Source organism: Boleophthalmus pectinirostris, unplaced genomic scaffold (assembly GCF_026225935.1).
Source record: "Boleophthalmus pectinirostris isolate CB_2022bp ecotype Guang Dong unplaced genomic scaffold, ASM2622593v1 HiC_scaffold_21, whole genome shotgun sequence".
Classification (NCBI taxonomy): Eukaryota; Metazoa; Chordata; class Actinopteri; order Gobiiformes; family Gobiidae; genus Boleophthalmus; species Boleophthalmus pectinirostris.
The window spans coordinates 32,068,928-32,081,897 of record NW_026571175.1 but is presented as its reverse complement, the minus strand read 5'-3'; the positions used below and the strand labels follow the sequence as shown (position 1 = coordinate 32,081,897).

The following is a 12,970-nucleotide window of genomic DNA, read 5'->3' as shown; positions in this document are numbered from 1 at the left end:
AACGATGACGTCGTGACCCCGTCATTGTGCTTGTGTTTTTTGTTTGTTTTGTTTTTTTTTGTGGAAGAGGAAGGACTTTATGCATATGTGCTCTTTGTAGTATTGTGTGCCCAGTGGCTCTGGCTGTGTCCTGTTTACAGCGCCACATACAGGTGTGGCATATGTATTACATCGTTTTCACTTCACAGCCTTAAAATGTCCAATCACAAAGACTGCAGCGGGATAAGGCCGTAGACCACAGGCTGCAAAGCTGTGAGCGCGATCGCGTCAGCTGTTTCCTGTCTACAGTAAAACCGCTCGCCTTGAGACTTTTAAGTGTTCAAAAGATCAAAGTACTGCTTTGATCTTTTGTCAAAGTCAAGTCAAAACTGTGTTCTTATTATTTGTGAAATGTGGTGTAATACTTCAGATACATGATTTTTAAAGCATTAAAAAAAGGAGCGATAAAGTCCACAGGAAGTAGAGTCACTATCACGAATCTACAGCTTCACCTCGATCTGTGCGCTGTGTGGATGTAAACAACACACGTGAGGAACTACTCCGGCCTTTTTACTTTAACTGGATTAACAGTGATGTTTTGTGGACTGGGGTCATTATTTGCAGAGGACATTTTCTATGAATAATATGGATGAGATGATGCACTTTAAATGTACCACTTTACGAGAGGTGAGAAATAAAGTCTTCTCATTATTTTCACTGTTTCCTGAGTTTGTTTGTTTGTATCTCTGTGTTCGTCACTCCTCTTTACCTGACGCTCTGTTTTATTGGCTGTTACCGTAGCGTTGCTGATGTTCGGTGGTTATGATCTGACAGAGCAGCTCAGAGTCATTCTGCAATCCAGTTCCCAATTGACTTCATTTTTTTTATATTTTTGGTGCCACTGTATCTGCGCTTTTTTGGGAGTATAGCTTCTCAAAAAATGTAACTCACCAGTACTTAACTCTGTTTTTTATCCAATCCAAACGTAAAAACATGGAAGAAAATCTAACAAAGGTAATTTTCATTGACAACACAACCACCAACCCGAAGAAATCACAGCCAAAATTGGGCAAATTCTTCTGTTGTGTGTGACGACCTTTAGCTTGTGCTGTAGTACTTTGCTGTACAGTTACCGATTTAATTGTTTCCTCCTCGTATTTATGAATGAACTGCTATGAAGATGACGCTTAAGTGTGGTCATAATAAGCTCAAGCTTCAACCTACATCTTTTCGGTCTGTGGAACAATGTCAGAATATACAGAACCTGTGACCGAAATAAATTAAATAATCAAATGCTCTCGCTCCGTACTCTGCTTAGAAACCAGGATTATATATATATATTTTACGGTTGTCAAGGTGTCAGGCTAATCAACACCTCCGTCTATCTGTCTGTCCATCTCTCCGTCACACCCCACCCTTTCTCTCTCTCTCTCTCCCTTCATCCCTCACTCCCACCCGCCTCCACGAACCTCCCCCTTAGGTGCCGCCGTGCCCCATCTGCCGTGTTTACTGCAATTAGCCCGGCGTGGCGTACGGACGGCGAGCATCGGGGGAGGTCTGGGGAGGGGGTCATTGTTTTTATTTTCCCACTGAGCCACTCCCAGTTTTGGTTAAATACTTGTTATTGTGGATTAGTTTTGCAACATAGGATTCACATACATGCTTTTTGGGGGTTCATTTAAAGCTGCGCTATGTCACTTTTCTGGCGAGGGGTGGGCATCTAACTTGAAATGTTCCGCAGAGTTGTGTTAAACTGATCTATTGTGCAATTTATTATGCTGTTTTAAAAAAAATACCTTGAAAAAACATGTATTCTCGCTGTGAGTGGGCTCGCCTCTCCACAGATCTGCCTTTACCTCCTTCCTTGCCTTACATGTTGTAGCGGTGGGACGAGATACAATTTCCACAATATGAGACGAAACACGAGATTGGAATTACAAGAACGAGACAAACCAAGATTTTGATGATCTTTTTAATAAATAAATTCTGCGATCCAGGTCCAAATTTATTTTATTTAATACTTTTGGTGCCATTGTTGCTTTGTTTTTTGGGACTACAGTTTCTCAAAAAATTAAACTTAACAAAATTTTTTAATCCAATCCAAACGTAAAAACATCTCACGAGATCATTTTCAGCACGTGTGCACAATCTTGTAGCAATTCTGTCTCGAGAATTCTTGGGGTGTGAGATCTTGTCTCAGCTCTAATATGTTGTTTTTTGGATAAATTTTGTTGTACATTGGTTTGGCTGAATAAATAAATTAAAATACCAAGCGAAAACTTATAAACACAAATGTATTTTTGAGTAAGTCTGACTTGTAACTTGGGTTAGTGGCGTCACCTGCTTGTCTCCGTGGAGATAGATACGTTTATTACCATACTGCAGATTGGTTTTGCGATGTAGGATTAGTGCACATGCTTTTTGAGGTTTATTTAAAGCTGCACTATGTCACTTTTCTGGTTTGGGGGTAGGCTTCTAACTTGAATTTGTTATTGTTTTGTCTCAAATGTTCCACAGGGTCGCGTTAAACTGATCTACTGTGCGATTTATTATGCTGTTTTTTAAAAAATGCCTTAAAAAAACTTGTATTCTCGCTGTGAGTGGGCTCGCCTCTCCACAGATCTGGCTTTACCTGCTTGCCTCCATTGAGAGAGACATGATTCAAGGATCGGACGAGATACAATTTCCACAATACGAGACAAGATATTAGTCTGGAATTACGAGAATGAGACAAACCAAGATTTTGACGTTTTTTATAATAAATAAATTCTACAATCCAGTTCCCAATTTATTTTATTTAATATTTTTGGTGTCATTGTAGCTCAGATTTTTGGGACTCCAGCCTCTCAAAAAATGAAACTTTTCAATCCATTTTTCAATCCAATCCAAACGTAAAATCATGGAAGGAAATTTCAAAGATCATTTTCAGCATGTGTGCACAATCTTGTCGCAATTTTGTCTCGCGAATTATTGGTTTTTGGATAAATTTAGTTTTGTTGTTGTACATTGGTTTGACTGAATAAATAAATAAAAATACCAAGCAAAAACTTATAAACATAATGTATTTTTGAGTAAGTCTGGCTTGTAATTTGGGTTAGTGGCGTCACCTGCTTGTCTCCGTGGAGATAGATACGTTTATTACCATACTGCAGATTGGTTTTGCGATGTAGGATTAGTGCACATGCTTTTTGAGGTTTATTTAAAGCTGCACTATGTCACTTTTCTGGTTTGGGGGTAGGCTTCTAACTTGAATTTGTTATTGTTTTGTCTCAAATGTTCCACAGGGTTGCGTTAAACTGACCTATTGTGCAATTTATTATGCTGTTTTTTAAAAAATGCCTTAAAAAAACTTGTATTCTCGCTGTGAGTGGGCTCGCCTCTCCACAGATCTGCCTCCATTGAGAGAGACATGATTCAGGGATCGGACAAGATACAATTTCCACAATACACAATATAATAAATCAATTCTAATCCAGTTCCAAATTTATTTTATTTAATACTTTTAGTGTCACTGAAGCTCAGATTTTTGGGACTCCAGACTCAAAAAATGAAACTTTTCAATCCATTTTTCAAGGAAATTTCAAAGATCATTTTCAGCATTCGTGCACAATCTTGTAGCAATTTTGTCTTGCGAATTATTGGTTTTCGGATAAGTTTAGTTTTGTTGTTGTACATTGGTTTGGCAGAATAAATAAGTAAAAATATCAAACGAAAACATATAAACATAGCATATTTTTTCTGACTTGTAACTTGAGTTAGTGGCGTCATCTGATTGTCTCCATGGAGATATATATGTTTATTGCCATAGTGTAGATTGGTTTTGCGATGTAGGATCAAGTGTACATGCTTTTTGAGGTTTATTTAAAGCTGCACTATGTCACTTTTCTGGCGGGGGGTAAGTTTTTAATTTACCTCCGTTTTTGCTTTGCCAGAAATTACCCACAGTGACGCAATAAGCTGATTTATTGCTTAAGTTACTATGCTTTTATTTATTTATTTTTTTTAACACATTCTCGCTGTGAGTGGACTCGCCTCTCCACAGATCTGGCTTTACCTGCTTGCCTCCGTTGAGAGAGACACGTCGGTTTTTGGATTTACAAGTTACAATTTGGATTAACGATTTAAATCAGAACAATTCATTCGGAATTCAAAAAACGTCATGTAAAACAGTAGTGCTGCTATTTGGATCTAAAGTTCGCGACCACTTAAGCCTTTTTTGTTTTTTTTTATGTCAAATCCAAAAATAAACACATGAAGAAAAATCTCACGAGATCATTTTTCTCATGCGTTTACAATTTTGTGGCAATTTTGTCTTGCGAGATCCTGTCCCAGCCCCAGTAGTGGCTCCAGAGGTGATGATTTTCAGCACCATGGACAGCTCACAGTCAGAGTTTAGTGTTTTCCAGCTGTTTTCTCCACACCAGGCCGATGGATAGTTTGGTTTAATTAACATTTGTGGACCAATTTTGTCTGATATTCTGCCCGCTTAAAATGTGAAATCAGTAAATATGAACAGTACGGCTTTAGTCGCATCTAAAAAATATAAATGGTAATAATTCTAAACCAGTAGCAAAAAAAAAAAAAAAAAAAAAGAGCAAGAGACAGTTGTCAAATAAGACATAATTATACAAATGTAAATGTACAAGTCAAAATAAAATTGAAAAAAGTAACAGTTGTAGGGAGTATTATCTGTTACATAAGGGTGAGTTGATGTACAGTTGTAGGGAGTATTATCTGTTACATAAGGGTGAGTCATACAGTTGTAGGGAGTATTATCTGTTACATAAAGTTGAGTCATACAGTTGTAGGGAGTATTATCTGTTACATAAAGTTGAGTCATACATTTGTAGGGAGTATTATATGTTTCATAAATGTGAGTCGTACAGCTGTAGGGAGTATTATATGTTTCATAAATGTGAGTCATACAGTTGTAGGGAGTATTATCTGTTACATAAATGTGAGTCATACAGTTGTAGGGAGTATTATCTGTTACATAAATGTGAGTCATACAGTTGTAGGGAGTATTATCTGTTACATAAATGTGAGTCGTACAGCTGTAGGGAGTATTATCTGTTTTATAAATGTGAGTTGTACAGTTGTAGGGAGTATTATATGTTACATAAATGTGAGTCGTACAGCTGTAGGGAGTATTATCTGTTACATAAATGTGAGTCGTACAGCTGTAGGGAGTATTATCTGTTACATAAATGTGAGTCATACAGCTGTAGGGAGTATTATCTGTTTCATAAATGTGAGTCATACAGTTGTAGGGAGTATTATCTGTTACATAAATGTGAGTCGTACAGTTGTAGGGAGTATTATCTGTTACATAATGGTACAATTTCATTTTGGTGTTACTGTAATGCAGAGACAGGGACAGTAGGACAGTGGGACAGTGGGACAGTAGGACAGTGGGACAGTGGGACAGTGGGACAGTGGGACAGTAGGACAGTGGGACAGTGGGACAGTGGGACAGTGGGACAGTAGGACAGTGGGACAGTGGGACAGTGGGACAGTAGGACAGTAGGACAGTGGACAGTGGACAGTGGACAGTGGAGACAGTGGACAGTGGACAGTAGGACAGTAGGACAGTGGGACAGTGGGACAGTGGACAGTGGACAGTGGACAGTGGGACAGTGGGACAGTAGGACAGTGGGACAGTGGGAGGGACAGTGGACAGTGGGACAGTGGGACAGTGGGACAGTGGACAGTGGCAGTGAGACAGTGGGACAGTGGGACAGTAGGACAGTGAGACAGTGAGACAGTGGGACAGTGGACAGTGTGGGACAGTGGGGACAGTAGGACAGTAGGACAGTGAGACAGTGACAGTAGGACAGTGGGACAGTAGGGACAGTGGGACAGTGGGACAGTAGGGACAGTGGGACAGTGGACAGTGGGACAGTGGACAGTGGACAGTGGGACAGTGGGACAGTGGGACAGTGGGACAGTGGGACAGTGGACAGTGGACAGTGGGACAGTAGGACAGACAGTGAGGACAGTGGGACAGTGGGACAGTGGACAGTAGGACAGTGGGACAGTGGGACAGTAGGACAGTAGGACAGTGGACAGTGGACAGTGGGACAGTAGGACAGTGGGACAGTGGGACAGTGGGACAGTAGGACAGTAGGACAGTGGGACAGTGGGACAGTGGGACAGTGGGACAGTGGGACAGTGGACAGTGGACAGTGGGACAGTGGGACAGTAGGACAGTGGGACAGTGGGACAGTGGGACAGTAGGACAGTAGGACAGTGAGACAGTGGGACAGTGGGACAGTAGGACAGTGGGACAGCGGGACAGCGGGACAGCGGGACAGCGGGACAGCGGGACAGTGGGACAGTAGGACAGTAGGACAGTGTATCCCTCTCTCCCTGTTGTTCTCCCCCGTCGTCTCTTCAGCCCCTTGGACAGCTCAGGTCCGGGTCACACTGAGCCTCGGCCGTGTTGCTCAGGTCCCTCATGCTGCTCCAGTCCGCTGCTGTCTGCAAAGGACTTTCACACGTGTCCACGGGCGTCAGGCGTTTAATCTTAAAGCTGCACTGCACAGCTTTTCTAACGGAGAATCTGTTATATATCGACTTGTCTCCATGGAGATGTTATTGCTTTGGCTGGAATGTTTCATGGTATGACGTTAAATGTATGTTACGCAGTGCACCTTTAATGCACAAATAGAAAGTGAAAGATGTATTTCCATGTTATATTGCTGTCAAAAACATACCTGGAGTTGCTTCATTTATTATTTCATGAATCCAAAATGATCTTCTCTGAGCGCTTAGAAAAGCTCCATTTGAATTGTGCACAAATTGTTGCATCATAAGTAAAAATCCACACTTATCCCAAGCTGACCAAAAGCATGTTTAAAGCTGTAACTTTTTGGTTGAGGGTCCGTCACCTTCTTATTTCTACGGATATGCCATTGCTCGGACTGGAATGTTCCACAGTGTGACATTAAACAGCTCTACCTTACATTTATTCAGTTACATGTGGTTCTATTGCTCAAAAATAGTGGAGTGGAGTGTCTTGCCCAATGATGCATTGGCAGAATGATAATCTGTGTCTGTGTTTGTTTTCTTTTTTTTTTTTTATTGCTGTTTTTATTTAATTTCTATTATTTTTTGGTACAGAGCTCTACAGTCCCACCCATCTCTCATTTTCTGAGAGTAATATTTTTTCCAGAGACTTAAAAATGAATAAAAATAAATAAATAATTATAGTAAAAAGAACAAAACGACACTGCTTAATAATATTTTTTGTCTCATTTCCAGTGCTTTTATGAATTCTTGTATTAATTAATGTGCATAGTAAGAGTAACTTTTCTTCATGGAGATGTTATTGCTTTGTCTGGAATGTTTCACAGTATGGCATTAAACCTTTCTTTCATCATGGAGACCAAACCAGACCAAGTTACAGGTCAGATCTGTGGAGAGGCAACGCCGCTCACAGTCAGAATGCCTGTTTTTTTAAGGTATTTTTGAGCTATAAAACCCCCTGCAATTGAATAAACGTAAAGTAGAACTCTTTAATGCCATACTGTGGATCATTCCAGAAGAAAAGTTACATAATACAGCTTTAAAAGAGACTTAAAGCCACAACAAAGCACCATATGTGTTCTTTAATGTCACCTCTTGAAGCATCTCTCGTATTTGAATCTGCACAAGCCCATAAACCCTCCCTGCTCTTTTGTGCTGAACCGTGTGTTGTTGGGTGTATTGTGTGCGTACAGATGCACACAGTGTGAGAGTGCGTCCATATGTGCGGTAAATAAAGTGTGTGTGTGTGTGTGTGTGTGTATGATATCATACACAAACATATGCACAGGCTTATGGAGCGCTCACTGTTAATCTGCTTTGATATAGAGAGTATATATAGAGTCTGTTTTCCAGCTGTGGTTCAGAGACACGACCAGTTTAGTTTATATGAACAGGATTATGATTATGATGATGATTATGATGATGATTATGATGATTATTATTATTATTATCAGTAGGAGTAGTAGTAGTAGTAGTAGTAGTAGTAGTAGTAGTGTATTGCTATTGGGAGCAGTGGTGACTATTTTTTACAGTATTGTGCTTGAATACACTGGTAGTGTTGGGTATAACTATAATTATTGAAGAGTAATGTTAAATTCTGGTTTACAGGTAAGTATCTTTTGACTTTTTGAATGTTTTTTATGCTATTTTTATTCATTTATTTATATTTAATATTGGAGGTCTACAGTCTCACCCACGTCTCAGGTTCTGGGAGTCAAATTCATATTCATATTTTTCCAAAGACTTAAAAAAAAAAAAACTATACATGATATAAAGATCAAAACCACATTGCTTAATCATTGTTTTTGCCTTTTATAAAAGCCATTGCACCATAAAAGTCAATTTTTTTCTGTTTCAGTGTGCTGTTTGCTTACTTTATAACCATGCAGGAAAGAAATTAATTACTTCATACGTTAATGGTTTCTGGTTCAATTCCTGCACTGCATTCTGTTTGTTCTTGGGCAAGGCTCTAGTTATGATTGGTGGTAGACAGAAAAAGATTAAATGAAACAGGAAATGCACACTAAGGTTTTTGTAGAGGTGCAAATGCAAGGAACAGTAAAATAAAAGTGAACCACAGTATACTGCACTACACACTGTGATCCAAAGCAAGAAAAATAATCTGATCTGAAGTCTTTTTTTTTTTTTTGCCGAAACATTATTTAGCTTTTGGACATTTGCCATCTGAGTGAGCTATGCATTAATTTTTTTTTCAATTTTAGATAGAAAACTGAAAATTCCAGTCTGATCTGAGTCCTCACTACCTAAACCCCAGCACCTGTAGCCATCATGAGTCAGTGCTAGTGCAGCCTCTGCAGCTCAGGGAGTGAATTCTGGAGGTCCTGAGTTTTCACATGAGTCTGTCCATGAACTGAGAATGAGACAAATTTGTATGTGTGTGTCTGTCTGCAGGTTAAAGCTCCGGTAACACAGGTTCAGTTGTGATTGCAGTTCTTAAACCTGTCCATCCATCCATCCATCTATCCATCAATCCATCTATCCATCTATCTCTCTATCTTATTTATTTGACACAGTTTCATGTTTTTATTACCTCTGCCAAGGAGGTTATGTTTTTGCCGGCGTTTGTCTGTTAGTTTGTTTGTTTGTTTGTCTGTTAGCAACATAACTGAAAAAGTTATGGACCGATTTTGATGAAATTTTCAGGATTTATTGGAAATGTGAAAAGGAAGAACTGATTTCATTTTGGGGGTGATCCGGAAGAAATCCTGAATTCTGGATCACTTTGAATTTTTTGTTAACTTTGTGGTAAATGGGGCCAAACATTTTGTTTCTCAATATCTCGGTTAATTATTGACCAAACCCCATGAAATTTGACTCAGGGATGGGCAATGGGATCCTCTTTCATATTCCAAAGGCTGATCCGGATCTGATCCAGAAGACTGGCAATTTATATAAAAAATGGGGGTAGTCCTTGGCGGAGGTCTGCGCTCTCTGAGTGCTTTTCTAGTTCTTGCTTAAATCTTAATCTTATTGAACCATGTGACCCGCCCTTGTATCTGCCCCCTGCTGTGTTCTGTTGTTTTGATGATGTGCTTGTTTTGTTTTTTTGTTTTTTTGGTGGTAGTCTGGTCTCCTCCCTCTCGTCCTCCTCCCCCTCTCCATGTCCCTCTCTTTTCCTGTCCTCCTCTCCTCCCCCTCTCCGCTGTCAGCCCCTCAGCCTGTCTGCAGACACTCAGTGCAGATGACAGCTCCTCTCACACACCGCAGACTCACACAGACACTGGTACCGCCGCTGTGAGCTCGGGGTTTTTTTTTTCTACACAACCATATCCACAGGAATTTAGTCTCTGGCTTCTACAAACAAATTCTGAAATACTATTAGATCCTGGACTAAATCTCTCTCTCTGGACTAAAACTCTCATCCCAATCCTAACAAAAAAGATAAAGATACGCTGTGCGATTGCCAAAATAAATAAATACTACTTGTACTGTACATTTAAATCCATACTGTGGAGCGCTACGGCAAGCAATAACATCTCTGTTTTTTATTTCACAACCATAACTACTTGAATTCTGTCTCCTTTTACCTAAATCCAAATCTGCAAAGGTGAGCGCTGCAACCTCATTTCAAAGTTTTTGCACCTACGCATCTATTTTAATCAATAAAACACTAAACATGTCAAGTGCACGGCATAAAAAAAAGTTTACTTCCACTGAATAAGCAAGAAAACAGCTAAAAGACCAAGAAAATCCTCTTGCCGATATATCGAAACAACACGATATCGATGCTGTATCAAAGTTCAAAAAGTTTATTGTCAATTCTTCATACGAAAAAAACATAAGAATCAAAATTGTGTTTCTCACTCGAATCATCAAATCAACATCAACTGTATCACGATGTTTCAGTGTTTTTGCACATCTCCAAATATTATTTATTTAATTCATAAAGTATAAAACGACATTAACAGTGTCAAAACTTTAAAAATACAAGAAATGAATGAAAAGGAGCAGAAAGAAGTTATTTTATGTTACCTGCCCCCTTTTCCAGACATTTCAAATCATTTCATTTAATTTCAGTAGCAAATATTAATCAACTGCAAACAGAAATCTTCACTTTTTTGCACGAAAGCTTTGTTTCCTTTTTCATACATACACATCGCACTTGATTTTATGTTTTTAAATGCCGTTATTGTACTTGATCCATTGATTTCTTTGGCCCCGTCCACACTAGTACGTATTTGAGTCGTTTTTGTTGTGGATGCAGTGTTCGTCCACAATAATCCGATTGAAAACAGCTCCAGAGACGGAACGATCTGGTGCCTCCAGCTTTCACGAATTCATCTGAGTACAGATCTGGTTTGGCACTGTGTGGACGCCTGAAAACACTGATACGCTGATGTAGTTCTATGCACCGCGAAGTAATTCACCGCCAAAACGCTAAGAGGCTAGAATATATGTCCATTCATACTGTATATACGGTCTGTGTTTACGACCTGCAGACGTATAATCTCTGAAAAGTTTCACACCAACGCGACAGAAACACAGAACAGACTCACCATCAGCAGAACACCCCTCTGTCACAGAAACAACACTCATATTCCACTGAGTCATGTCCTTTAGTCCGACAGAAGATGAACCGCAATAGTGAGCTGTTTTTTGAGCTCTTAGTTTATTCAAATGAGCCATGTGGTTTTAAGTTTCATTCTGTAAAACGTAAACAAATATGCTCAAAGCTGTGTGGATACGGGAGCTTGCGGGCACAGAAACGAGTCATTCCACACTCTGAGCCGCTATGCTCGTCTTAAAATCCAGTGTTACGTTCAGTAACAATCGAACCTCGTCATCGGTCCATGAAAAGACTGTTTCTACACTTGCCATCTCCCTCAGCTCAAAATCAGCTGCTGCAACGTCAGACTTTCTTGTTTTTACCGCTACCGTGATGTCGGGACGTCGTGACATTATGACACCAGCCTATCACACGACTGGAGTTTCAGGTGGATTTGCGTTACTGTGTGGGCAGGAAACGCTTTGATTGCGGACACAGAAACGACGTGTCTCATTTTCGATACACCAATACGATGATACGTGGATTCGTTTTAGTGTAAACCGGGTCTTTGTCACGACTATTCCATAAATGAATTCCTTTCACTGCAGCGCTTCGTTCCATAACCTTGGTGTCTGAATCTGGATTTTTTTTTTTTCAACATATCGTTTACCGTATTTTCTGGGCTATTAGGCGCTCTGGATTATAAGACGCACTGTCATTAAATGGTTTATTTTCGAACTTTATTCACAAATAAACCGCACCGGACTTTAAAGGAAACACAACAGTGTGATGGGTGAGTGGTTTTGTTTGTTTGTGTCGTTCACGGTGACTCTGGGCTTTGTTCAGTTGTGGCGTGTAGGGAGGGTGCTGTCTGGGACCGCTGGATTGTCGGCGCATTCGCAGTGACTCAGTTGTTCAGTCGTGTCTAGAAGCGGCACATTGCACTCGCTTTTTCGGTTCGTTCCTCCGTTCCGTTCCTCGTCGGCGTGGAGTGTTGAGTGTGTCTGTGGGTGTTTTTCGCTGTGCGTGTTTGCGTGTTCTGCGGGTGGTGCGGCTTTGTAGTTTACTAAAGTCGTGCTGGGACACCCGAGTATATTTGTGTACAGGGTGCTCTCGATTGTGGGGCTCGCAGTCGTTTTTTCATGCGGTTGGAGTCTTAAGATTGCGCCTAATAGCCTGGAAAATACTGTACTTTTAAACTGTAGTGGCTCGTTCTCATCTCAAACAATCTTTGCATATTTACAGGTAGTACATACAGAATCATATAAACAGTAGTAAACAAGAAGCGTCACCGTTGTTCAGATTAAAACGAGAAAAAAAAGAGAAATTCCGCTAATGAAGTCCCGACTCCAGAAGCTCAGATCTCAGCATGGGGGGCGCCCGGTCACCGCTCCACCCCGTCGAAACATCTGAAACCCTGAATTTGAGCGTAACTATTGTAATGCAGATGTGCGCGAGCAACTGTCAGGCTTAATCCTTATCTTAATCCACTCGCTCGCTTTGAAATTCCCTGTCATTTTCTCAATAGGCATTTTCTACGCCACATGTCAGATTGTGTTTCGCACGGGCTCGTCGAAATGTAAATAATGTGGCGGAATGGTTAGTGTCAAGCAAAAAGGTCTCACGTTTGATTTTAAGGCATTTTTATGAGAGGTTTGCACGTTCTGCCTGTGTTTTATTGGGTTTTATTGAATTGAATGCTCTAGTTTCCTCTATAGACTTCAAAATAAAAGTTCCGTAGGGGATACATTTCTCATATATTGGGGCAAATGTCTGAGCATAAACAAAACACAAAAGCCATTTGAAAGCTCACAATTTTTATTAGAAATTCTACAGTTATTTTGTTATTCCAAAATTTTCTGCAGAACTAAATTTCAAGTTTTAGTGGTTTCCTTTTCTCTTTCTAGTTTTGGCTTCTCCAAAGAAATTCTGAAATACGTAAGATTCGTGTATTAG

General features: G+C 40.0%; 1 protein-coding gene across 1 annotated transcript in view; it reads left to right on the top strand.

Annotated features, from left to right (window-relative positions):
* Positions 1 to 12,970, top strand: part of thsd7aa (thrombospondin, type I, domain containing 7Aa) — a 437,777-nt gene that overhangs the window by 122,675 nt on the left and 302,132 nt on the right. The window lies entirely within an intron of this gene.